The 26,905-nt window shown below is 55.1% G+C and overlaps 1 protein-coding gene across 1 annotated transcript in view; it reads right to left on the minus strand.

The window, feature by feature from the left end:
* Positions 1-26,905, minus strand: part of ZNF423 (zinc finger protein 423) — a 267,722-nt gene that overhangs the window by 879 nt on the left and 239,938 nt on the right. The gene's annotated exons all lie outside the window — the stretch shown is intronic.

The raw sequence follows: 26,905 nt of genomic DNA on the forward strand, positions 1-26,905 counted from the left end.
ATTGGTTCCTGTTGCTGCCAACCTGGGCTCCCTATGAATTTTTGTTTTTAGACCATTCAGGTCGTACCGTGGGGACTGGCTATATGAAGAGAGAGGGGAAATGCTGGGGAGGTAGTGGGAATTAAAAACATCCCTGTTCACCTCTCCATCTCCCTTTTGCTCTAACGATCAGGAGGAAATTATCTGATCGCCTGCAGGCTTCCCCCAGATCTCCTTCTCGGGCCTTCTGGGGAGCTGCTCTGAGCTTAGTTCAGGGAGACAGCAGATGTGTCATGCAGTTCTCCAGCCAAGAAACACCCAAGTGGCACGGACATGCTGAGGAAGTGGGCGGCCTTGGTGCCTGTGGCCGAGGCAGGGGGCAGGTCACCCACAGGGAGGCTGCCTGTGCCATCATGAGACAGTGCTCTGGCCAGAAGACTGTCGTGTCGTTTGTCCGAATCCGCCTGGGAATCCAGGGCCCGGGTGGGCCCCTCTGGCCAAACGCCTCCCTCTCACCACAGCCCACGGTATCTCCTCCCTCACACCAGCCAGAGCAGGCCAGCAATGTAGGTCTGTTTCCACGGGACCTAGTGGCCTGGGGCTGGGGGTGGGATTTGACCTCTAAGAGCCTACAATCTTTTTGTTTCTTTTCAGTGGTCTGTGTTCCAAATCCACACCAATCTCATCAAAGCCTCAGGTGGTATTCGACCTCATGACACCTGGAGAAAGGAAACAAAATCCACCCGGGGCAGGGCAACCCTGCTCGGGGGCAGCACAGGATCCCCAGAGACGAGGAGCATGCTCCCCAGAAGTGGGCGCCCCGCCAGCGCAGCCACTCCTCCGGGGCTGGGAGCCGCACCTGCAGCTCTGCGGATGACCACCAGGGGTCAGGCGTGGCGCTGCGTCTCTCTCCCAGGCTCCGGGTCTGGGCGGTCAGGGTGACCAGAGGATGCCCGCAGCTACGCCGGGAGGCCTGGGACCACCCCCGCTCCCCGGCCCAGGGCCCCGGTGGCAGCCCCTTCCCACGGCAGGCACGGCTGCTGCCTCCCGGCGATGGCACCAGCCCCTCCGGTAAGCTCACGGCCAGGGAGAGGCAGCACGCGGTCCTCACACAGCAGATGCCCGCTGACTCCCGAGCACAGTACACCAACCACTACTGCCCTCCTTCCTTGGGCTCCCGGGCACAGGCCACGTGGCCAGAGTTTGGCAAGCACACGTGCTATGTGTGGTTGCAGGCGCATCTCTGTCGATCCTCACAGCAGCCTTACAAGGTAGGACGTGGTAAAATGAGGAAACTGAGGCTCAGACAGGGTCAAAGTACATCCAGCTAGGAAGCAGGAGGGGTGGCAACTAGAATCCAAGAGAGCCAGGGGCTTGGGTGAGCGGGCAGGGTTCCCACAGTGCCCCACGCCCTCGTGGGCACCCAGTCTGCAGATCATCTGAACTCTCCAGACATGAGCACAAACTCTGCCAGCAGCCTGGCACCTCGGTGGGGTTGTCAGGGACCCAGAGGCACAAGGCAGGTTGTCTGAGGCCACAGATGGGATGCGGCGGTTTCCATGGGAGCGCCCACCCTGCCGCCGAGGCACCTCTCCCGGCGCTTGTGCACAGCCAGCCAGCCAGTCCTGCGGGGAGCCGAGCCCACCCTACATCAAACCACCCTCCTAGCTTCCAAGCCTTTGCTGATTCAGCTCCTGCCTCCTCTCTCCTCCCAACCATGCTACTCGTGAAGTCCTCTGGGACTTCTGGGACACGGCGCTTCCCATCTCTGCAGCTGCTCGAGGAACCTCCAGCCCACAGCCCCCACACCTATGTGCCTCCCGAGGGCCAGCCTGGCCGCCCCTGCTGAGCGGCAGGCAGCGGGGCATCACTTCCTTTCTTGGCCCCAGCGCCTGGCCCAGGGCTGCACACTGTACTGACCGGACCCCCGGGCCTCCCATGCCCAGCGGTGGTGCAGCAGGCGCGGCTGCCAGGAACGACGCGGTGGTCTCCCTCTCCCAGCCTGCCAACAGCCAGTGAGTTACCAGTGCCACGTGGCCCGGGTTCTCCGGGGGTGGTCCGGTCCTTCTTGATTTGTGGGGGGTTGGGGAGGAGGGAGAGGAGGGATATTAGGAAGGTAAACACGTATAGCCCTTTCCTCATTCTCAAATTACGGTTCCGAGGCTCTGGCACCAAGGAGACACTGAGTAAATGTTTTTGAATCAATGGAAGGATAAATAAATGAATAAATATATGGGTAGGATGTAGGTATGTGGAAAGGGGAAAGGACATGCCAAGAGGAGGGCACAGCATAGATGAAGGTATGGAGGCTGGAGTAAGCTCAGTAGATGCAGGCACCAGTGGGGCGATCCCAGCACAGAGATCACGGGGAAGACTGCTGGGAGCCCTGAAGGCCCCTGAATGTGGGCTCTGTTTCACAAGCAGCAGAAAACCAGATGATTTCTGATCTTCACAAAGTCCTCAGGACCATCCACCAGCAACACAGGAAACGGCGGATGTCCAGGGCTCTCTGGATGATGAAGCAGCCTCTTGCCAAGATGCCGAGAACAGGGCTGGTGTGACACACGTGGTCCACACTGGCTCAGCCACGCACAGAAATCCTGGTGATGGAAACCTACACCTAGGACTGCTGGTTAGGACAGTTCAAGAATAAACGCCACTTCTCAGGTGCAAACAACAGTGGCATTCTCTCTTAAAGGGCAGTAGCTGGCGGGTCTTCGGTTAGACTCAAGGAAGAACTTCCTCAAAGAGGGTGAAACTTCCTTACCTGAAGCTCTAAAGGAACAAAAGCCCGGGATGTCACAGCAGATGGAAACGTGGAAACCTGATGCCCCGAGGGGGCCAGGCAGCAGAATTCATTCAGCGCTGCGCTGTGAAGTGTCTGCTGGGTGCTGTGCTCCGGGACGGGCACAGTGGAAGGGAGGGGACGACTCCAGCTGGGCTCGGCCCTCGAGGAGCCTGACTGCGTGGGGTGGGGGGGATGCCTAGAGACACACAGACACCCAAACGATGGGTGTGGACTTAAGGGTGCAGAATGGTGGCTCTGGGGGAGCCCGGTCAAGGCCACCCAATAAGTATGGGGGTGGCTGAGAAGCCCCTGTGCTCGGCCAGGACGGCATCAGCTCCTCCACAGGCCCAGGGCCCAGTCTCGAAAAGGGCAGAGGGGGTGGCAGGGACCGTCACAAGGACTCACCCATCGCCAGCATACCTGTGCACTGAGCAGCTCCCGGCGGAGCCACTGGCGAGCGGCACAGTTCAATAACCCTAAAAACCCGTGGCTGCTTCCCCCAAGGCTTGAAGCTGCGGTTGGTTCGAGGGATGAGGGAGCTTCATCAAGTCTTCTAAGAGCTCCTTCCACCCGGCATGGTTCTCACAAGGGCATTTTGGCTTAATGTCTGTGTCTCTGTTTATGCCTGTGCTATATTTAGCCCCTTCAGAGAAGGAAGAAAATCGTTTTTTAAAGATGCTACCAACCCCGCAGATGAACACTTCCCGGCATCGTAAAGGCCGGGGCTGGGGCAGGGGTGGCAGCCGGCAAGGACCGGGAGGTCCCTGGCTGGGGGGAGAGGGGGGCTGGCATCCACACGGGCCTCTCTGCCTGCCAGGGAGATGCACGTGTGGGCCCAGGAGCAGGTGAGAAAAATAAAATGGGAGAACGGAAGGTGGGTGGGTGGCACTGGTTTGCGGCCGAGATCCATTCTCTCGGCAGAGCCAGTGCGGCTCTCCTGGTGGACGTTTCTGGTAGCGCCCGTTCCGAGCGCATCTGCCTGGTGCACTGGGCCATCTGCCCCCGGGATACAAGTGAGTGACAGGTGAGAGGTCGGGCCCTGGCTGGGACCCTGGTGAACCCTCTCTGTGGAAGTCATCCGCAGAGGGCTGTGGCTGAGGATCCCACACCCTCACATTCATTTACATGGCTGTTCGTTCACTCATTCACTCATTCATTCGTTCATTCAGAAAACCTTTACTGAATCCCTGGGTGACAGCCACCATACTTGTTGCTAGGAATTCAGCAGTAAAATAACCTGGATTTGGAGCGAAGCCAGGGTGTATGTTGGACAATGAGGGAACACCAGGATCACGGAGTCTGTGGCTGGACCATCCTTCCCAAAGCACGGACACACCCTAGCATGGGGCAGTTGGAGATTCTAGTGGGGGGCCCATTCACTAGCCCCAGGAGGCATCCCTGGCTCCACACACCTCCATGCCCTGCAACGGGCGTGCATACACACCACGTGCACACACACATACACACTGGTGCGTCCCCCCCGGTCTGCAATCAGGATTTCTCCTCCAGGTCTTGGCTTTGTGTTCTGTCCCTTGGTCTGGGACCCTGCTTGGTCTCCCTTTGATGTCCACTCACCATAGAGTCAAGGAGAAAAGACTAGCGTTGCTTAAACATGCTGGCTGCCTGGTGGCCTGGAAAACACTGCCTGTGAGGCAATGAGAGACTGCTCTGCACATCCTGAGATGCAGGGGCACGGGCTGGAGAGGGTCTCTCTGCACTGCGGGTCATTATTAGCTGCTCCTCCCGTGCTCCAGCCACTCTGATGACAAAATATCTCTAAAGTCCTGGCACCTCGCCTGGTCCTTTGCAAGTGCCCCATCTGTGCTAGCCACTGCCCTGAGTGATCCCAAGGCAGGGGGCAAGCCCCTATGGGCTGAGATGGGCTGAGTCCTGGGTTTGAATCCTGGCTCTGCCACTTACTAGCCATGTGACCTTGAGCAAGTTCCCTGACCTCAGGGGGCTTGTGGGGGTGGGGCAGAAGTAACAGAGCCCACTTCCTAAGATGCCCTGAGGACTCAGGAGATAATGTGTGTGTACTTATCCCAGGCTGGCCAGGAGTAAGTGCTACATACATTGCCATAAACGGTGTCCAAGATACAGGGAGCTCCGTGAACGAGGGGCTGTTTGCTCCCTGCTTGTACCCCCATGGCACCAAACACACTTGGGGGCTCGCAGTGAGGGCTTCTTGGGGGTCTGACAGACTGATCCCTCTGCCAGCTCCTCCTTCTGTGTGTCCCCGGGGCTGGCGAGATCTCAGGACCGCTCCGGAGAAGGCAGCACCTTGGATGGTCCTATCTCTGGAACAGCAGCGTCTAATAAAGGTCCTCCCCTCGTTGCCCCCTCCCCACCAGCCCCCTGGCTACAACCTCTGTACCCACAATTCACTGCTTTCCCTCCCCCCAGGGAACAGTGGGACGTCTGGTGAGGCGAAGAGCCTCACGGAGACTTTGTGGAGGAGGGAGGAGGTGTGCACTCATCCCGTCATTCACTCATTCGCTCATCCCTTCCACAGCGGTTCACGGAGGCCCCAGCCGGGCACCGGACACACGGAGGTGGAGCCCCAGCCTCTCCCTTGAGAAGCTCACAGTCCACAGTGAATGGGGGCGGCCTGGACTCACAGCCCCTTACTCTCAAGGGGCACGAGAGAAAGCCTGGTCCCGGGGCCGGGCCTCACCTCCCTGTGGCAGACTTAAGGGCACAGGGACACAGGCCCCGTACCCAGAGCATCCCACCCTCCCTGCTCACCCAGCCCCAGCTGCAGAGCCCACCTGGCTTCGCCACATCACCTCCCTCTGGTTCTCGGTTGGGAAAGAAGCTGCAGTTAATCCCCTTTCTCCCCGCTGCCTACCGCTAGGCCACTCCCTGGCGGCTTCAGCCCCAGTGGCTCTCACAAGGCTGGTGTCACAAAGAGCAGTCTCCAGGAGCAGGGACCAAGTCCAAGAACCTGCCTTAACCACGGGAGGATTCGTTTCCAGGGGAAAAGGCAGATCCTTCGGGCTAACACTGCAGCTGTGTTCAGGCTAAGCGAGGTTCTGTTATTTATTTGTTTAACAAACACGGAGCCTGGCTGTGTGTGCTAGACGGAAGACAGAGAGAGAGAGAGAGAGAGAGAGAGAGAGAGAGAGAGAGAGAGGGAGAGAGAGAGAGAGAGAGAGGGGCACATCCTGGCCTGCTAAGAGAGAGGGAGAGAGAGAGAGAGAGAGAGAGGCACATCCTGGCCTGCTACCAGCTCATGGCTGAAGGAGGGGGTGAGATTTCACAAAAAGGAACTGTGGGGGCTTCCCTGGTGGCGCAGTGGTTGAGAGTCCGCCTGCCGATGCAGGGGACGTGGGTTCGTGCCCCAGTCCGGGAAGATCCCACATGCCGCGGAGCGGCTGGGCCCGTGAGCCATGGCCGCTGAGTCTGCGCGTCCGGAGCCTGTGCTCCGCAACAGGAGAGGCCGCAGCGGTGAGAGGCCCGCGTACCGCAAAAAAATAAATAAAATAAAAAAAATAAAAAGTAACTGTGGGGAGAACATTTCTGATTGGGGGGAGCTTAAGGAAAAAGTTGGCTTCCCGGTTGCCCTTTGAGGATGGCTCGGGTTAGGATTTGCACTGGTGTGTGTGTGTGTGTGTGTGTGTGTGCACGCGCGTGTGTGTGTGCGTTCGCTTTCCAGGGAGATGGGACCACCCAGACAAAGGCTGAAGGTGTGAAGAATCCTGGTAACGATCACAGCTAACACTCCTCGTGAGCTCACTGTGTCATTCTTAACTCTTCACTTATATTAACTCATCTAAGCCTCATGACGACCCTGGGGACTAAATACTCTCATTATCCCTATTTTACAGATGAGAAAACTGAGGCACAGAGTGGAGGTGCTACAGCTGGTTCGTGGTGGTGCGGGAGCTGCACCTGTGCGGTCTGTATGCAGAGCCCACCCTTCACCACAGCCCTCTCCTGCCTGTGAAATGTGAAAAGTGCAACATATGTTGGGGGAACAATGAATAATTCAGCTTGGCAGAAGGACAGGGTATGTGCCGTGGAGACAAGCCTGGAAAGGAAGGAGGGGGTCTTATTGATGAGGCTCCTTGATGCCAGACGAGGCAGCTTGCCCTTAAATCTGGGCCACGGGGAGCCATCGAAAGTACTTGAGCTGTGGAGTTACACGAGAGGCAAGGAACAGGGAGACGCACACACCTCCAGCCAGAAAGGTCTATCGGCAGGGCCCTCAGGCTCTCACCCACTCTGCTCCTTTCTCGGCCCCCCACCCATCCCCAGCACACAACTGTATCTTTCCCTTTGGGGAGGGTACAGGTGCAGGCGGCCCTGCTTCCCCCTCTGCTGTGTATCACCTGGGCAGCCCCTCTCTGCTAGTAAGCACTTATTTTTAGAAGCGTTTGACAATCGTCCAAGGGTCTAAGACGAACAGATGGCCTGTCTTAAAGGCTCGTATGTTCGCTAGTTTGCACTTCTGACAAACGGTAAGCGCACTCGAGAGCACACCATAAACGGCACTGAATGAATACTCACAACACAATTTCGCTAATGCACGTCATGAAAATTAGGAGTGAGTGATGGCTGAGGTTCCCCCTAAATGCCTGCCCGGTGACGCAGCCGCTCTCCTGGGGACCCAGGCCCTGACGTGTATGTGCCCCACGTCCCCCTGGGCCCACCAAGCAAGCCGGAGGCTGCCCATTTGCACAGAGGGCAAGGAGAGGTTCACCCGTGTGGAAGGGAGACCCGTCCTTGGCATCGGAGGGTCCTGAGTGAAGCTGGTGACCCACCGCCCTGGGACAAAGCCTACGAGGCCAAGGCAGCTCCTCCACGCGTGGGGATGTGTGCGGGGCTTCCCTGACCCTGCCTCCCAGACAGCCAGACGGGCTGTCGTCTGCCAGTCCAGAGCAGCAGGAAGTGAACGTCGTACCCGCTTAGCTGGGGAAGTCTGTCTCTCATGTGAGAGCCTCAGTTCATCCGGAACTCCCGGCGTGGAGGGAGATTCCAGCTTCTAAGGAGCAGCGGGTTGGCTTTGGGGGGATCTACTGCTTTCTGGCAGAACCCAGAGCAGAAGCAGTTTCGGGGACCTCGTCACCTGGGGCCATGTGAGGAAGAGCCGCGTGACCCTGACTGCTGCTGCTGGACGCGTCCCCAAAGGAGCTGACTGTCTGCTCTCTTTCATTCTCCTTGCTGCTCCAAGGACCCCGGGTGGGCAAGCAAGGACCCCCTGTAAACCCCTCTCACCAGTGCCCAGCAGCACCCAGGACCCAAGAGCCCAAAGCAGGTGGCCTTGGCCAACAACCAGTCCCGTGAGCGAGAAAGAGATCTTCCTTTGAGTGAAAATGTGGGAGAAAATGTTGTTGTGAAAAAAAAAAAAAAAAAGCCCAATAAACTCCCAAGGGGGCAGGTTCTGTACGGCTGTGCTTCGGAAATAAAACCCACGAGAGAATAGATTATTAGGAGGCAACCGAAGCCTTCTATTACGACTCAGCCCATAAACAGGCTCCCATTCAGAGTCACCCAACAAAACAAGGGAACTAATAATACCCGCCCAGAGGGCCCGAGGACTCCGGGGATCTGCGCTTCAGAATGCAAAGGGGCCCAATTGCAGGCCAGCGACTCGACTTTAGGTAGCAGCTGTGCGAGGGAAAATGAGGGCTTACGGCTGTGTCACGGGCAGACGGGGGGGAACTCTTTCCAGGGCTGCTTATAGATGTGCCCCTCCTCAGCAACAAGCCTGACGCCGAGTCCCGAGTTAATCTGGCCACCACTGTTGCTGGTTCTCCAAAGGGAGGTGGGAGTCCCTCAGGGACAGGGTGCCCAGCAAACCTGGGACAAAGGACCGAGGATCAAGGGTTTTGGCTGTGGTGTGCCAGGCGACCACAAGTTAGTTCCCTGCTGTGGATTCTGGCCCCTCCTGGGTGGGGACACTGCACTGGCCTGTCACGGGTCACTGGGAAGTCCATTCTAAACACATTAGCCAAGCGCTTGCTTGGAACCAGACCCGGGGGTTCATCTCAAATATGAATTAAGACATGGCCCCCTGCCCCCAAAGAGCCTGAGTCAGACCTCTGAAAGATAGGATTCCATCCTGCCAGAGCAGGGCAGGAACCGAAGCGTACAGGCCACCAGAGCCTGGGGAGAGACCGAGGCAGAGGTGCTGAAACTCCATTAAAAATGGTGCGGGCAGGGCTTCCCTGGTGGCGCAGTGGTTGGGAGTCCGCCTGCCGATGCAGGGGGCACGGGTTCGTGCCCTGGTCCGGGAAGATCCCACATGCCGCGGAGCCGCTGGGCCCGTGAGCCATGGCCGCTGAGCCTGTGCTCTGCGGCGGGAGGGGCCGCAGCGGTGGGAGGCCCGCGTACCGCAAAAAAATAAAACATTTGATATTTAAAGCGTGATGCAGCCAATGAAAACATGTCTGTAGGTCAAGTGTGGCCCACGGGCTGCCAGTTTGAGGCTGCTGGTATTTTGCGAGGCCCTCAGGATGCTCGAGATATCTTCCAGTACACTGACTGGCTGATGCCCGGGGTGGGGGGAGGGTGGGCAGTGCTATTAGATGGCACATGGCCCGTCATTATTTAGGGTCCTCACCTGAGGGAGTGGGATGTGGGACCCTCCAGGGTTACGTTCTGGAGAAGAGGATGGAGCACAGAAGATGAAGCTCTGCTGAGGCCAGCGTGGTCCCCCAGGCCCTGGGTACCGCTGCATTGAGGGCGGGGCCCACCATGCAGCCTAAGGGTTTCTGGGTGCGCCAGGTGCTAGCAAACCTGGGAAACCCGCCTTCCCTAGGGTCACACAGGAGCGTCAAAATGGCCATCTTGGGGAGGGGGGGCAGGTAGCCCCTCCCTCAACCACTCAGAGAGAACAGCACCAGTTTTCCGTAAGCACCTCGTTCAAGAGTCTTGATGATAATCCCCTCGTGCCTCCCTTTCTTCCAAAGAACCTGAGAATCCTCCCACCCATCACCCGCTGTGTCTCACGGCGGGGAGAAGGAGAGAGCCAGGCATTGTGTGGGCACCGCCCTTGGGGGCACTTATGGATGCAGCGTGGCATGACAGGGCTCCTCCTCTCTCCGCACCTACGCCCACCCCCAAATGCACGCTCTCACAGACACCCCGAGGCCATCCATCAAGGGAAGTGGGAAACCTCTGCATAATCCCCCGTTGGGTTCCAAACACATACACACAGGCACACTCACAGGTACCCCAAAATGAAATGCACACAGGTACACACACACTCGTGAAGAGTCCACAGGCACCTACACACAGTCTCACAATCACACGCACCATCGTGGACACCCCACAATCCCAGGCGTGCGTGCACACACACACACGTTACACTGACAACATGCTGCACAGTGGTTCAGGGTTCGGTTATTGTTATTTTTGGCTTTTCATCTCCCCACACAGTGCGGTTAACCTGCCCTCACCCACACCACCGGGGGGACACCCCTGCAAGCCCCCGCTTGCCGACGACCCGGGTTCCAGCCAGGGCTTCCTCTTCATGGCCGTGGGACACTGAGAGTACAAAGTGCCATGAGAGGAATGGCCCAGGTTCTCTCTTCCAGGTAGCAGGGAAGTGGGAGATCTCTGCTTAACCTCCAGTGGGTCCCAACCACACCCAGAAGAAATCCGGGCTCCGGACCCCAGGCCTGACAGCCCTATAAGGTCCGGCGACTGCTGGCCCCCCAGCCTCTACCACCTTCTCTCAGCTCCCCACCCAGGCCAAGCTCTTTCCTCACTCAGCCCTCTTGGCGGCCACTCCACTGCCCCAAGGCTCCCCCCAGTTTCCCCAGGCTCCTCTGCATCTGATTGCCATGCCCTGGGAAAGCCCTTCCTGCCCGTATGATGAGGGGCCCCTGTCTTGGTGCAGCTCCTCACCTGCACAGGTGTCCTTCTAGCACTTTCCTCAACCTGCAGTGACCAGGCTGCTTCCCTGCCCCTCAACTAGGCCATAAGCTGCAGGCAGGGACCTCATCTCTCCATTCTCTGCTGGGCCCTGTGTCAGCTCAGAGCCCGGCGCTTGCTAAAAACTCAGTATTTCTGAAATGACAGCCAACGGGCGATGGTAGTGAGGCAAAGCCTCCACTGACAGGGCCGGGGAGAGGAGAAGAAACAGGGCTGCCCCTCTCCCCCATGTCCGCGGCCCCGCCCAGGGCATGCTATACTTTTCCCTTAGAAGTCCAGGGATCCTTTGAAGACACTGTGCTAAGTGCAACGAGCTGGTCACAGAAGGACAAAGACTGTATGACTCACTTCTATGAGATGCCTAGAGAGACAGGAAGGAGAAGGGTGGTTTCCAGGGGCTGTGGGAGGGAGGGGAGTCACTGGCTCATGGGGACACCGTTTCTGTTTGGGAAGATGGAAAAGATCTGTGGATGGTGGTGATGGTTGCCCAACACTGTGAAGGTGCTTATGCCAATGAACCGTCTGCTTAAAAATGGTTAAGGGAGGGCTTCCCTGGTGGCGCAGTGGTTAGGGATCCGGCTGCCAATGCAGGGAACACGGGTTCGAGCCCTGGTCCAGGAAGATCCCACATGCTGTGAAGCAACTGAGCCCGTGCACTACAACTACTGAGCCTGCGCTCTAGGGCCCGCGAGCCACAACTACTGAAGTCCACGCGCCGCAACTACTGAAGCCTGCACTCTAGAGCCCACGAGCCACAACTACTGAAGCCCACGCGCCTAGAGCCCGGGCTCCGCAACAAGAGAAGCCACCGCAATGAGAAGCCCGCACACCGCAACGAAGAGTAGCCCCCGCTCGCCGCAACCAGAGAAAGCCCGTGCACAGCGACAAAGACCCAACGCAGCCAAAAATAAATAAATTAATTAATTTTTAAAAAATGGTTAAGATGGTAAACTTTATGTACGTGTATTTTCCCACAATTTTTTTAAAAATTGGGTGGGATATTACAGAGTAAGCGGGCAGGTGGGAGGATGAAATGTCTATCGCATGCTACAGCTGAATGCAGGGCCAATCCTGCACTGTAGCCCTCATGTCTCTTGTTCTACAGAAAACATCTTTTTTTTTTTTCTTTTGGTCACGCAGCATCTGGGATCTTAGATCCCCAACCAGGGATTGAACCCGCACCCCCTGCATTGGAAGTGCAGAGTCTTAGCCGCTAGACCACCAGGGAAGTCCACGTCTCTTGTTCTAGGGTTGGAAGTTGGAAGCTGGAAGTTGCAGACTGTAGCAGCGAGATGAGGCGTGTAGAGGCCTCGGCTGGACAGGTGGGAGCTCTAGCATCCAGGGGACGTATCACTGGCCAGAATTGGCTGCAAGGCCTTTTCCACCTCCGTGATGCACAGGGCTTTCCTCTGCGGTGTCCGAGCCTATGGCTATCATCAATGGCACGGCTCCCAGGGCCACAGAAGAACAGAGGACCTCTCGAGACCTTTAGAACCAGGGGCTTTATGCCCTGAGCACAGGGGCCTGAGCCACACGGTGGAGAGGCCTCCCCTGCAATTACTGCCAAGTCCAAAGGACTGGGGCCTTGACAGTTTTCAAACCCTGCTGGATGGAAGTGTTTCCTCTGCTACTTCAGTGGGGGAACGGGAAGCATGCATGAGGTATACCCACAGACGTATTTCGCCATGTTGGGGAAAAAAGTGGGTGGAAATTTTCCCTTTAATTTTTTCTGAAATCTTTCCAGGCCTTTCCAGCTTTAAATATTTATTCATTAAAATTTGATAAGAAAACTCAGCTCCACATGTAGTCATCATAGTTCACAAGCCAAAAATCCAGGACAAACAGCCAATAGCTGGGACAAAATACTTGAAATCAGGACCGTCCTGGAAAATCTAGGTCACACGGTCACTAATTATACAGAACACATATGTTCTGGTCCCTCAGCTAACCCAGTGCTTTCAGGTTTTATAAATGATATTTAAAAACTTCCATCACATCCTTTTCTTCTTTCTTCCAAATTTTTTCTAAAAGGAAAACTTTCCTGCATCCTCAAAATTTCTAGAAAATTAACCCCTGCAGAGGGAGAGCTGTCCTGGTAGATTATTCTGAGGGTCCTCCTCGGAAAACATGGCTCATCACGCCCCCCCAGAATGGCTTCCGGAGCCCACATGGCCCAGCCCCGTCCCTGACAGACCCCCAGGCTGCAGGGCCAGTTCTGAAGACGGACCTAATTTGCTGTGATGAATTGCACGCACCAGCGATCAAAACCGCAGCTGAGACCAATTCTATTTAATGACCGCGAAGGTTCTTATGAAAACACTTGGGCGTACATCCTTGTCCATTCAGAGAGGACATCCAGGCTGGTACAAAGCAAAGGGCTAAGGGTGACCTCTACGCACCTAGAAAGGCAGGGCTCCTTGGGAGCTGGGCCCACAATGGGGCTAAAGAACACTGTGGCCCAGCCTTGTCTGCCCTCAGCTTCCAACCACACTCAGCTTCAGCTTCCAACCAAACTCTAGGCACATCATCACTGCCCACACACCTGCTCCACCTTGACCAAGTGGGTCTGCCCTGCGCCTTCGCTTCCACCACCAGAACTCAATGGTTTCCATGAGGCAAACAAAGGATCACCTAGATCCCCCAGTCCATCCCGTCCCACTCACCTCATCAGAGGTGTCGGCGGCGGGGGGGGGACGGGGGGAGCACAAGCCGTTGTAGGGTGGGAGGAGGGATGGGTAGCAGTTAAGCATGGAATTAAGAGCACATGAGGGAGGTGTCATGAGAGCTGTGTAGTTCCCAGCACTTAACACTCAATACTGATGGATGGCTGGATGGATGTGTAGATGGATGGGTGGAAAGATGGATGAATCAATGAATGTGTGGATAAGTGGATGGGTGGCAGATGAGTGAATGGTAGGGGAAAGACGAGTGCACGAATAAATAAGTGGGAAGGAGGGTAGAAGGACCGGTGGAAATACAGTGGGCTTTGGAGTTCAAATCCTGCCTTAGCCACCTAATATATGTATGTGACCCAAGGCAAGTCACTTCACTTTTCTAAGTTCCTATTTACAAATAATACTGACCTCATAGCCTTGTTATGGGCTTCAAATCAGGTTACATATGTAAAAATGTTTACAATATGTAAAATGGTACACAGATGTTTAATATTGTCATAATTACTACAAATCACAAGGCTTTGTCATCACTGTCAACTCCAAGGCATGGAGGACCCCGCATTTTTGATGTGGCACCTTCAAAAAGAAGGGTGGGGAGACTGATACAGTGCCATACGGATGCAGCTGTTGGCCTGTGCATCCACGTCTGGTTTCACTGGGGGGACCAGTCACTGAGCTGGAGAGCAGGGAGCCCCACTTGCCTCCCTGTTCAAACACCCAAACCCAAATGGGTGGAATACACTCCCCACTCCCACCCTGGGCCCCACTCCTCCCAGCTTTATCGCCCTTTCCCAGCCTCAGTTTTCAGGTCTGCAAAATTGTGGGAGTAAAGAGCACTTGTAGTGGTTCCCGGTTGTTGAGGCACCAACAGGATAATATTTACAAACTGTGAAGTGTTGCAACAGGGCCGCAAACTCAGAGCCTAGGTGGGTAATGAACTGTGTGAGTCCGACCGGGTCGGGGGTGGTGCTGAACCAGAGCTCACATCCCCGCGTCGGAAGACAGCAGCTGATGGTTGCCATGCGGGACTGTGGTCCAGGGGCCAGATCTCATTTGTAGAAAAATCAAGGAATCTAGCCATTTAATGTGGTGGTAAAGAGACATAATCTGGGGCTGGTGGCCCAGGCCCAGGACTGACTAGCTCTGTGGCCTCAGGGAGTTAGTTAACCTCTCTGTGCCTCAGTTCAGTTACCTCAATAACAGAGGCATTGTGAGGATAGAACGTCTTGATGTATAGAAGTGCTAAGAACAACGTCTGGCACGTAATGAGCACCATATTAATGGTAGCCACTATAATTATAGGAAATCTCCATTTTGAAACATAGACAACCACTTAAAGGTTCCAAACCCCCCAGGGTCATGGGCTAGGAGTTTTTAACCTCCACTGTAAAAACGCTCAACGTTACTATGATAATGACATTTCCCTGTGTCTGTCTTCTCCCTTCTGTGTGAGGGGAGGCTGGATGGGACCGCTCTTCCTCATTCCGGAGAACCTGACGGGAAGGAAGGGGTGGGCATGCTCCCACTGGAAAACCCAATCCCTGCCCCAGACAATTTCAGCATCTTTCTTCCTCCTCACCCTCCGCCATGCTTCCTCCCAATGCCGTCTTTTATCTATTCTCAGACCCCAGAGAATATAAGATGCTCCGTATTTGATACATCACAACAAGCAAACAAAAACATGACCCATTAAACTATAACACACAAGTGAGGCATTCCAATGTGAGAGCCGTTATAATGAGAAAAGCTGTGCATCTTAAAACATGTCCGTGGAACAGGGTAATAGCTACCATATACTGTGTGCCTGTCATGGGCCAAAACCGGGCTGCCTGGTCTTCATACGTTCTCTTCACATGTCCCGATTTTACTGATGTCCCATTTTACTGATGAAGAAACTGAGGCCCAGAAAGACAAAGCAGGGAATTTCCTGGCGGTCCAGTGGTTAGGACTCTGCGCTTTTACTGCTGAGGGCCCAGGTTCAAACCCTGGTTGGGGAAATAAGATCCCGCAAGCCGAGTGGTGTGGCCAAAAAAAAAAGAGAGAGAGAGAGAGAGGAAGGCAAAGCAGCTTGCTAAGTTATGCAGCTGGTAAGAGCTGGCTGAGCTCAAACGGCTCGGTCCTAAGGCTACCCTTGCCCTTTCGCTGTCCCCCGCCCACCCACTGAACCTGTTACCCACCCTTGCCCATATCACAGCGCACAGTGAATCTCACTGCAGCCCTGGATGAGCCCCAGTCGGTCCGTGCTTGATTTTGTCTAAACTCCAGAAGCAGAGCGAGTGGGGCCACATTCATTATTGACACAGCAAAATTAATTCCTGCCACCCCCTCCTTCCCCCTGCACGCCCGGCCCCAGACCCTTGCCTCTCCGGTGAATGCTGACGTGGGGCTGTTGACTGGCGCTCCTGAAATGCCAACTTGCATTTCTCATCATTAATTTCTCTCTAAATGTCATTAGTAATTGTTCCTGCTCAACCAATGAGTGCAGCCCAGGCTCCCGCTGACAGCACCCGGTTCTGGTCTCTCCGCTGGAGGGGGCCAAGCACCCCCAGCCACCCAGACCCTGGCATCCTGGCAGGGGGAAGCGAGCCCACCCCCAACAAGTTGAGCGGACCGACCACGGTATCGAGAGACAAAGCAGACCTCATTTTCAACACGCTTGGGGCTCTGCGATGGGAAAAAGCCTGCCCACAGCATCGGGGCGGCAGTTCCACACTCGGGCTCTACAGCCAGGCTACCTGGGTTCAAAGCTCATCTCTGCCACTGCCCCGTGTGCCTCAGTCTCCCCCTCTGCAAAATGGAGAGAACAACAACATTGGCCTCGAATGACTGTCGTGAGGATAAAACAGGATAATCAACGCAAAGGGCCCCCCCCTTAGTGCCTGGGGTTGTTGCTGTTATTATTATTCCCCCACTCTTCCTTGCCCCTCAGGCTCTGCTCTGCCACTTGCTAGCTGTGTGACGTGATATTGAGTCTCCCATCTGTGAAAGTGGGGCAGTGACATCACATCAATTCTATCCCCAACGCCACCCCCTCCGTTAGACCCTGCTGGGCCCGGGCACTGTGTTCCGTGTTTCACAAACAGTGCGTTGCATCTTCACATTAACCCTCCAGGAGAGGCAGCATCGGCCCGCTGTCCGGGTGAGGACGGTGAGTCTCGGGGGGAAGGTCACAGGGACCTTGAAGAAGCAACTCTGAGATTCACACCCTCTGGCCCCCAAGGCCCTGTGTCTTTCCTGTACGTCGGGCTGCCTCTGTGTCTAAGTCAATGAGGGGGGCAGGGCTTCCTACAGTGCCAACCTCTGGGAGCCTTGGACCAACACGGCACCCACTGTCCTTAGTATTATCATTGTTCTAAGAAACTGAAGGCATTTGGTCCCGGCCGGGACAGCGCCGGCGAGGGGCTGGGCTCACAACACACACAATGGCCGCCGTCCTCAGGCTCCTGGCAGCGCCCCCATGCCCATCTGTCATGATGGCATGGTGCCCCTCTAAAGTTCGTTGGCCCCCCGCCCTAGGGCATGAATGACAGGCTCCAACGGGCAGACGGGCAGCCGGAGGCCGATTCCAAGTGCCATCTCTGCCCGGAGCTGGGCCTTGGGAGGAGCCCCCCCAGTCCCCACCTGGGCCTCCACACACTTCATCGCTCAAGCAGGCAGAGCCCCGGGGCTCGTGAGGGCATCTGAGCACAGCCAGGCATGGGCTCCTGCAGGGCCCGCCCCTCCCTTGCTCCTCTCTGTGGTGACCACGGCAGCCGCAGCTCACCCAGAGCAAGACATCCACGTGCCCCAGGAGCCTGGCGATCTCCGAGTCCCCTTCTGGAACTCTTACCCTCCTGGGAGGTGAGGCCTGCCTGCACCCAGCACCCTGCACCCAGCACCCAGAGGCCTGCCCTTGGCTCTTAAGGGCTTGAGAGTCGACTGCAAGTGCACTGCCCCAGCCCTGAGGCCGAGGACACAGACACTGGTGTCAGGCTGCGTGTGTTCACAGCCCTGCGACCCCAGCAGCTGTGTGACCCAGGAGAGCCTCAGTTTACCCATCTGTGTCACGGAGATCGTCACTGTGAGGTCTCAAAAGACTGCGCACGTGAAGAGATGGAATCGGGCCTCCAGCAGACACTCGAGAAAAGCTGTCTCGTTTTTACCACAGTGGGGTGAATGGCTCAGACCTGTGCCTGGGCCTCAAAGGACAAGAAGCAGAGTCTCTGCCCACCCCTCAGTCTTCTCCAGACGTAGACCCTAAACCTGCACACACGGCCCCTCGGGAGGCTCGGCTGCCCCCGGTGGTGGCGGTGGTGAGACAGATCGCTCCTGCTGAGGGTGATACGTTTTACTGTGAGCAGGAAAGGCCTTGCCCCACTCAAGGGTAAATAAACCAAGAGACACAGACAGACAAGCCTGGAGACAAAGAGGGGAAGGGTCACAGCCCCGGCCTCCTGCGATGTCACGTGGGGCCCGGCTGCAGGTTCTGCTGCGTACAGCAGTCCTGTTGTGCGAGACTTAGCACACCGTGTGACTGCTACAATGCGATGCTTTAGTGCACACATTACAGTAGATTACGCCGCAAACACGGAATCAGCACTCTGCCCGTTCGTCCTCATTGGTTCCCTGTTCCTCTCCAGGCGGCACTCGGGGGACACAGGCCTTTGTGTGTCCCCAGAACCTGCACACACCTGGCACGTAGTAGGTGCTCAGCAAATCTTGTGGGCTGCACTGAGCACATCCACACATGACAGGCTGAAGGCATGAGTCGTGAAGGAGTGAACCGAAGCCCACGGGTCACAGCAGTGACCACAACACTGGCTGACGCTCACCAAACCTGGACTCTGACCAGACCTGGAGCTGACGGCTTTTCAGGCACTGTCATTACCCTCCATCTGCTGAGGCCCAGAGAGGGTCAGTGACTTGCTCAAGGTCACAGAGCCACTCGGTAGCGGGGCTGGGATTTGCAGCCAGGCTGTGTGGGCACGCCACACCATGTTGCCACGATTAACGGAAATCGGGCTGTGCTGGGCTCTGGCTTCCTGACCTAGTGGGGAAGGCAGGACACTGAAAAGCACGGTAATTACCTCCAGGAAGCTTTATATTCCAAGTGCTCACCAAGGGCTTTTCCGCCCATGAACTGTCCATCCTCACAAAACCTGAGGCAATAGGTCCTACCCCACTGTACACTCAAGGAAACTGAGGCCAGAAAGGTGCAAGTGTCTGCGACAGAAAACAATGGAGGAGAGGCAGTCTGGGGAGGACTCCAATGCCAGCAGTCGGTTCTCACTGCCCGGAGCCACTGCTGGGTGTCACCGGGCACCTCCCTCTCATTCCCCCAGGCCAAGCCAAGCCAGGCCCTGCTCTCCCTGCAGTGGTGGACGGCACAGACTGGGCTGTCTTTAAAGCGGGAAAGAGGAAGACACTGCTGCTCACGGAAAGCTCAGCCAAAGAGTCAAATGCTAAGTATGTGCCTAGAGCACTTTCAATTTTTAATTATTATTAGTTATAATTACCCGGCTGGTTCCGACAGCAGCGGTGCAAAGAGGCAAGGAAACTGGCTCCTTGGTTACCCATCTTATAAGGACCAGGAATTTAAAAATTGGGCTCCTAGAATCTGCAGTTGCAACTCTCCTTCTTTTACTCCTTTCCTTGGTTTATGTTCTCTTTCCTCTGTTTCCTACTTTCTCGGAGCTAAAAACAAATATGGTAAAACATACGGTGGATGGATGGATGGATGGATGGATGGATAGCAGAAAGAGGCTTCGCCCTCCAAAAACTCACATTAGAATGGGAAGCCAGGTACAGACATAATTGTTGTAGTCTGTATATAGGCAAAGGGATCAGGGCGTTAAATGCAGGGCTGGAGAAGCCCAAGGAGGGAGAATCAGGGAGGGCTTCTCAGAGAAGGCACCCCTTGAGCTGGGGCCTGAAGACCGAGAAGAAGGGAAGGGCGTTCAAGCAGAAGGCTGAGCAGGGGTACATGCGTCCCGGAAGCCAAGACAAGAACAGCCCAGAAGAATGAAGCAAGAAGGCGCTCACCCCTCTCCAGCCTGACCGCCCTTTTCTCTGTTCTCTGGACTCCCCAAATCTGTCCATGCCTCTGAGCCTTTGCACTGGCTGTTTCCTTTCCTGGAAGCTCCCCCTGCTCTTCCCTGCACTGCCTCTTTCTCAACCTTTAGGACTCAGTTGAAACGCCAGCCTTCCTTGACCACCTGATCTGATTTTTCACCCCCAACACCCCCTCCTCCTTGCCCCGACACACAGACACACTTCACTTTCTGTCCCAAAGCGGTGTTTTACTGTCTTCAAAATTCCACAGTCTGAAACGACCTCGTTCACGTATTTACTGACTTATTGTCAGTGTCTCCCGTAGACCATCGGCTCTATGAGAACAGGGACCTTGTGTACCGGTTCACAGCTGCAGCCCAGGCCCCCGCGATGGCACCTATAATAGGTACTCAGTAAATGTTCGTGAAACGAAAATGGAATGAGGGAAAGGGTCAATGCAACTGTTCACAAAGGCTAAGAAGGAGGGGTGCCCCTGGAGCTCAGACCATGCCCCTGGCTCACAGACACCTCCCCCTGGCTGGGTACCAGGATTCCTCCTGGCAGGGCCCAGCTTGCCCCATCGGAAGGGCTCCAGGTTGCTAGTTAGAATACCTAGCTTTGCTCTTAATCAATTGTAATCATTTAGCTGGCAGCTAAGCAAACAGCGTGAGCTAATCCTTTAAATGCGCCTGCTCAACGCCAGGCTGGCCGCTTTGCCGCTGCAGGCCGGCTCCGGATGCGCTTCCTGCGGCCCCTTGCTTTGTCGATGAGGGAGTCTAGATTCCAGGGCACGGGGCAGGCCCGCTGCTCCCCGCGCTCAGCCCAGCCCCGTCACAGAGGTCTGCAGGATGCCAGACGTTCCACCACCAAGAGACCTTTCTCCGGCTCAGCCTCCTGTGACAGCACCCGGCAAAGCTGCCGTAGGTGGGAAGGTGGCAGCGCCAGGAAGCGTGAGGTCTTCTGAGGTTCCTGTCTCCACGACTGGACCCCATCCTTCCTCTCCCCAAGCCTGGCCTGAGCTGAACTGACCCCCTTGCTCCTTGCAAGAAAAGTTGCAGGTTCCTGGCCTCAAGCTCCAGCCTTACGAACACGGCTACAGGCCGGGCTCCGCATAACACTCCCCAGGGCGCTTCTGCCTGGGTCCACCCGCAAGGAGTTTCTTTTGAATCCCCCGTTATCGCTATTTGTGCTACCTGCTTGGCCCAACTACTAAAATCGTTTCCGGTTCCCCTGACACAGGCTTTTTATAGTTCAGCACCGCAGGTCTCATTTAAATCTATTAGCTCATAAAAATGGCAATTCATTTAAACTTTGGAGGGTTTCTGTTTGCCTTGGTGGCGAAGACAATTTGGCTTTGCATGTGGCTCTGCCATTTGCAAGTGACCCTGGGCAAATCACTCAACCTCTGAGGGTCTCAGTTTCCATATCTGTAAATGGGAATAAGAGTGCCTACTTCACGGGATCGTGTCGAGGCAATCCACACAAAATGCTTAAGACAGGACCCGGCCCACACTAGGGATCCACCCAGGGTGGTGGCCGTTATAACTACTTCTTGTCCAGTTTCGGGAGGAGCTTGTCCGCCTGTCACAGGCCAGCCACGTATGGCTGGGAATCGGCGTGCCCCCTCATGGCTTCCCTCGGCGATAATGAAGAACGGGATGCAGTGAGGCTGTTGGGAAGGAGAGAAGGCGATGCCATCCCTGCCAGTGTCTGTGGGATTGAATCCACGGGGATTCGAAGACAGCTAGGCTGGGCAGGCAGAGCCATTCCCTCCCCTCAGGTCAGCTAACCCCTGGCAAGGGGCCCACGGGGCCCTGGGCCTTCATCTGCTGAGGTCTGAGGCTGGAAATGCAAGGCCAACAGCCCTGACATTTTCGGGGTCTGTGGTTTACAGGGTTGTCTCACATCCCCAACCAAATCTGCACACCTCCCTCCACCGAGCCCAGGCACAGCTAAGGAAAACGGGGTCCAGAGAAAAGGCCTGGGACAAAGGCGCTCGGAAACATGTAGAAAGGGGGACTTCAAGTCCCAGTCTCTGACCCCCCACTCCGTGCCCTTTCCCCCTTGCCTCACTGCTCTGCACCCAGCACCTCCCATGCCCCATTGGGGGCCTCCAGTGCCCATGGCCTTGAGACTTGGCTGGGTGCCACAGAAGGAAGGATTTAGAATCTCACTTTGTTCCAACTCAGGCCAGAGATCATGAAATCACAGCAAACCCCAAATGGAGGGGACCCTAAAAAGTCTTCTGATCTTAAAATGGCTAATGCTAGTGATATACTATACTACTACAAATGATACCAACAATGCTAGTCATGATAATAGTAAATGATAGTAAAAGCGGGTAGGTGTTAGTAATAACCAAGCTCTTCCTACGTGCCACCCACTGTGCCAAGGGTTTTATGACACGACCACGAGGTAGCAACTATTAATGCTCCATTTTACAGATAAAGAAACTGAGACCCACAGCTGACGAATGACAGAGCAAGGCTTCAAATGCAGAGCCGTTCTCACAAAGACTGTGCTCGCAGCCTCTCCCTCTGCAGCGTTTCAGACAAGGGCTCCGTTTGCACACCTCTACTGACAGGGACTTCACCACCTCCCATTCCTTCCACGTGTAGACAGTTTTCCCACGTAGTGGCTATCTGTGGTGTCTACCAGCCATGCTCCCCTTCCCCCGACGGTTGGCATTGAGTGGCCCCACCTAGGGCCACAGCTCACTGGAGCAGGTTTGGACAGCTGACCTGAGTGCAACCGTCAGATTCCCACTCCAGGGACCTAGAACCTGTTGCCTGCACACCGACTGTTACCCACAGTCACCATTTCTGGGTGAGCTGGGTGTTGCTGCCGGCTACTTGTGTAACGACATCCCCACACTAAAGACACACCTGTTGAAATACCCAGGTGTGTCTGTCTCAGCAGAAACGACAGGAGCTGCGGCAGTGCTGGCCACCTTCCTCCTCGTATAGAGGAGCCCAGAGAGTCAGGCTGTAGAGAGAGAACACGACACGAGCCAGAAAGGGGCAGAGGCAGAAGGTCCCTGCCTTGACAAAGAGCACTTGGTTCCTGGGAACTGGACAGCCGAAAACTCGACACTTCCTGCTCCTGGCATCCAAAGCCGCGCCTGTGTCCCTACAAGTTAAATCCCATCTTGCTTGAGCCATAACCCCAGAGAGCGATGCCTGAGTCTGACTGTCAGAGAAGAAGATCCGCGTCCCGAGTCTCCGCCTACTACCGGAAGTCTGGGGGCCACTGGAAGCACGCTGAGGACCCCCTCATCCCAGCAGAGCTTAAAACACTTGAAGGGCTTCCCTGGTGGCTCAGTAGTTAAGAATCCGCCTGCCAATGCAGGGGACACGGGTTCGAACACGTGTGGGACACGGCTTCCCTCCGGGAAGATCCCACATGCCGCGGAGCAACTAAGCCTGTGCGCCACAACTACTGAGCCTGCGCGCTAGAGCCCGTGAGCCACAACTACTGAACCCACGTGCCAGGACCCACTGCTCCACAACAAGAGAAGCCACCGCAGTGAGAAGCCTGTGCACCGCAACTAAGAGCAGCCCCTGCTCGTCGCAACTAGAGAAACCCGTGCGCAGCAACGAAGACCCAACGCGGCCAAAAATAAATAAATAAAATAAATAATTTTAAAAACAACAAACACTTGAAGACGACTGTCCCCACGCTCCCCCCACAATCCAGCCATGTCTTCTCCTGGTGAACTAGCCCCCTGAAAGCTCCTTGAAAGCAAGCTGCATGCCCAGAGCCTAGCACCCTGCCTGGGCTGAGTGGGGTGTATGTGTCTTTGTGTGTGCATTTGTGTGTGTGTTTAGACGAATCTTGTTCAGGCTTCCCTATTTCTTCTCCCTACCCCCAGCCCCTGGCAATTACTGGTCTGTTTTCTATTCCAGTATTTCAGCATTTTTCCAGAACATCATGTACATAGAACCACACAGTATGGAGCCTTTTGAGCCTGGCTCCTTCCACTTGCCATTTACCATTCACACATGTTGTTGTCCGTATGAGCAGTTGCATTTTATTGCCAAGTAGTAGTCCATGGTATGAATGTAAATACATCTGTCTGTTCATTTACCAGGGAAGGGACCATTGGGGGGCGCGGTTTCCAGTTTGGGGCCATTATAAATAAAGCTCTACCATCATTCGTGTAGAGGTTTCCGGATGAGCGTGTTTTCAGTTCTCTGGAATAAACACCCAGCAGTAGCATTGCTATGTCATAGGTTAACTGTACGTTTAACGTTGTAAGAAACTCAAAAACTATTTTGCCATACGGCTGTACCATTTTGCATTTCCCCAGCAATGCAGGAGGGTTCCAACTGAACCTCCATGCCCTGGCTGGCACTCGTCGGTTTTTTGCTTTTGTTTTAGTCATTCTACTAGGTGTATAATGGCACTACCTCATGGTTTTCATTTGCTCTTCCCTAATTACTAACAATGCTGAACATCTATATGTCTTCTTTGGTGAAGTGCTGAAATTTTTTGCTCCTTTTTTTTGGTTGATTTCCCCTCTCGTTATCAAGTTTTGAGAGTTTTTAAAAAATATGCTCCGGATACAAGTCCTTTATCAAATATGTGATTTGCAAATATCTTCGCCCTGCCTGGGACTTTTCATTCTCTTAACAGTCAGTGTCTCTCAATTTGGGTTCAGGACGTAAATCAGATAATATGTCTTCCCATTGTGATGCGCGGTTTCCCATCACAATGGGGACAAAATCCAAAGAGCTTTGCTGTCCTATGAACCTTGCCGTGACCTTGCCTCCACCCACCGGCCCCCTTCACACCCCCCACCCCACTCACTGTGCTTCAGCCAATTGTCACCTTCTGTTGTTCCAGCAACACACCTGGCTTGCACTGGCCACAGGGCCTTTGCACTCGTGCCTCTCTTCCACACACTCTCTCCCTCTCACCTTCCAGACCTCAGCTCAAATGCCACCTCCTCAGAGAGGCCCTCCCTGACCACACTCACCAAGCTGTAACCAACCTCGCTCCCATTATGCTCTAGCCTATTACCTGGTTTTATTTTCTTCATGTCATTGACCACTATTGGAAAGTGTCTATCAATCCCTCCAGAATGTAGGCCCTATGGGTGTTTCTCTGTCTCACTCACCACTGTCTCGTCAGTTCCTAGATCTAGTGTCTGCACATAATGGGCCCTCTATCTACATGCTTTGAACAAATAAAGAGCAACTTGAATCCCCTCTCATGCACCTAATCAATGAATGTGCCCTGGTTTGTCCAAAGTTCTTTAAATTAATCTCAGTCTCTGGGCAGAGCCAGGTAAACTCAGAATCAAACAGGACCTGCACCTCCCTCTTTCTGACAACTCCTATTAATGCATCTTAAGAGAACACTCCCTTTGGAGGCAGGCATATCACTCTGACACAGACCAAGCCTTCCAGAGCCCATTCCTACCTCTATTACCTCTATATCCACAGCAGGAAGTCAGCTCCTACAGTGAAAACAATCTTAAATTTCACATCTTCTCAAGACCTCTCAGCCCAGAGTCACTTGTGCCTGCAAACGTTAGCTGCCCTGAGTCTCCCCACTGGACCTACATGACATACAAACCGGAGAGCCACTCAAGGCCCCAGCAAGGGCCAGGCCCTGTCTCCTGTTGCACCCGCCAAGCCCGCACGTGTCACTCTAGGGAAATAACTCACTCGTCTGCCAGCCCCAGCTTCAGCGTAAGGACGATGAAATTTTCAAGGCCTGAAAAACCCTTCTCTCAAAAAACCAGAAAATTGTTCCTCAAGTTACTTAACGAAAGCCATTATTTGCGTAGATTTGGCATTGCTACAACACTACCATATTTAAATGGTCTGTAATTAAAATCATTAATTGCAGAAAATAGTGACTCGTTAAGGCTACAATTTAGTGAGGTTCTTGGCATCTGAGGATCTGCGTTAAAGGTTGACGGGGTGACCCAGGGAATCATCAGCTCACACACACCATTCTGGTGTCTGGGACGTCTGCAGCCCCAGGTGGGTGCAGCCGAAGCAAGATCTGGCTTGAAACCATAGCCACCTCCACCTGTGCACCACGAGCTAGGCCTCCGGCACAGGGATGCCGACGAAGCTTGAAAAAGGCAGGACTGGGAAGTTTCTCTGGGCAAAACCTCAAAGCCAACAAGGAGAGCAGTCATCCCTCTCTTGGCATCCAGGACAACGTGGGGGGACCAGAGGGCTGAGCGAGCCCGGAGTTTAAGTGAATCATAGCTTATATGAGCTCGTGCGTTTAAAAGCGGCCTGCCATGTTGGACTATAAAAAGCTTCAGTTGTCTGGGGACTTGGAGCCCATTTTGGTAGCTAGGTCAGGCTGGTAAGGCAGGTGGAGACAGGGTGAAGGGTGCATAGCCCGTGCACGAGCAAGGCTTCCTGGACAGATGTCGATCAGGGCTGGCACCAGTCCCCCTTGGTCAAATGAGAGGGCAGTTAGCTGTTCCCTCACAGGCCTCAGCACAGAGGTACGCACTCAGTTTGTGGATCGATGGGGAGACAGCAGTGGGCCCTGGGTGCAGTCACTACCTTGCTGCTGGTCATTTCGTAGCAGAACCCCCTCTCTGGGCCTGGGTCCATAACTCTGTCCCACACTGGGATGGAATGAACGTTGTGTGAGAGGTACAGGACTTACAGGAACTCAGAGGGGCTGCCCGAAGAGTGAAAAGAAATGGGCTTTCCAGCCATCCACCTGGTGCAGTTCAAGGTCAGAGGCCAGGCCTGTCCGCTCTGTCTGCCTGGCCCAGGCCCCGGGACCAGCCCATGGGAACAGGACCCTGACTGTCGGAAGGTGAGTCCCTCCTGTGCCCTCTGTGGGCCTGTTTTCCCTTCCTCTGGGTGATAGTCGTCAGCAGCCGTGCAGACAGGATGGGTCCAGGCCTGGCTGAGTGCATGGGCTATAGTGCAGTGAAGCGGGCTACCCTGCAACAGGCACGGCTACACCCCTTCAGTCCCAGAAGAGGGCCACCACTGCTGCCCTCCAGCGACTCTGCTGTGGCTGCAGCCTTGAAACACACAGCTGAATGCAGCATCAGCGCCTGCGTGGGGGTGCAGGCAAGGTGTACGGGCTGGGCGGACACACCTGGCGGGCCACGGTGTGCGCTAGTCCTTGGGGGTGGGGCTGTGAGGAACGCCAGCTCTCCTCTCCTTCCAGTCATTGGGGGATTCCCTCCCTCGCCCCTGTGACATTGGGCATGGCCACCTGAAGGGCTCTGGCCAAGACAATGTGGGAGCGAGATGTGGGTCGCTTCCCAGTGAAGCTTTGAGAGCGGTCTGCGATCGCCACCCCCTCCCTTCCCTGCTTCGGAGACCATGCGAACATGAGAGGAGATGAACCCGCCATCGGCGCAGGTCACTGACTGTCGTGAGCAGAGTTCCTCCCCAGCCACCTGATACATAACACAAGCAACAGATAAGCCCTCGTTACTTGAAGACAGGGCTAAAGGATGTTTGTCCCTGCAGCAGAACCTAACCCGCATCCCAGCTGAAAACAGTGTTATTCCGACTGCGTGATATCCCAGCATGTCTGTGTGTACGTGTGGTAC

Source organism: Neophocaena asiaeorientalis, unplaced genomic scaffold (genome assembly GCF_003031525.2).
Source record: "Neophocaena asiaeorientalis asiaeorientalis breed wild unplaced genomic scaffold, Neophocaena_asiaeorientalis_V1.1 scaffold438, whole genome shotgun sequence".
NCBI lineage: Eukaryota > Metazoa > Chordata > Mammalia > Artiodactyla > Phocoenidae > Neophocaena > Neophocaena asiaeorientalis.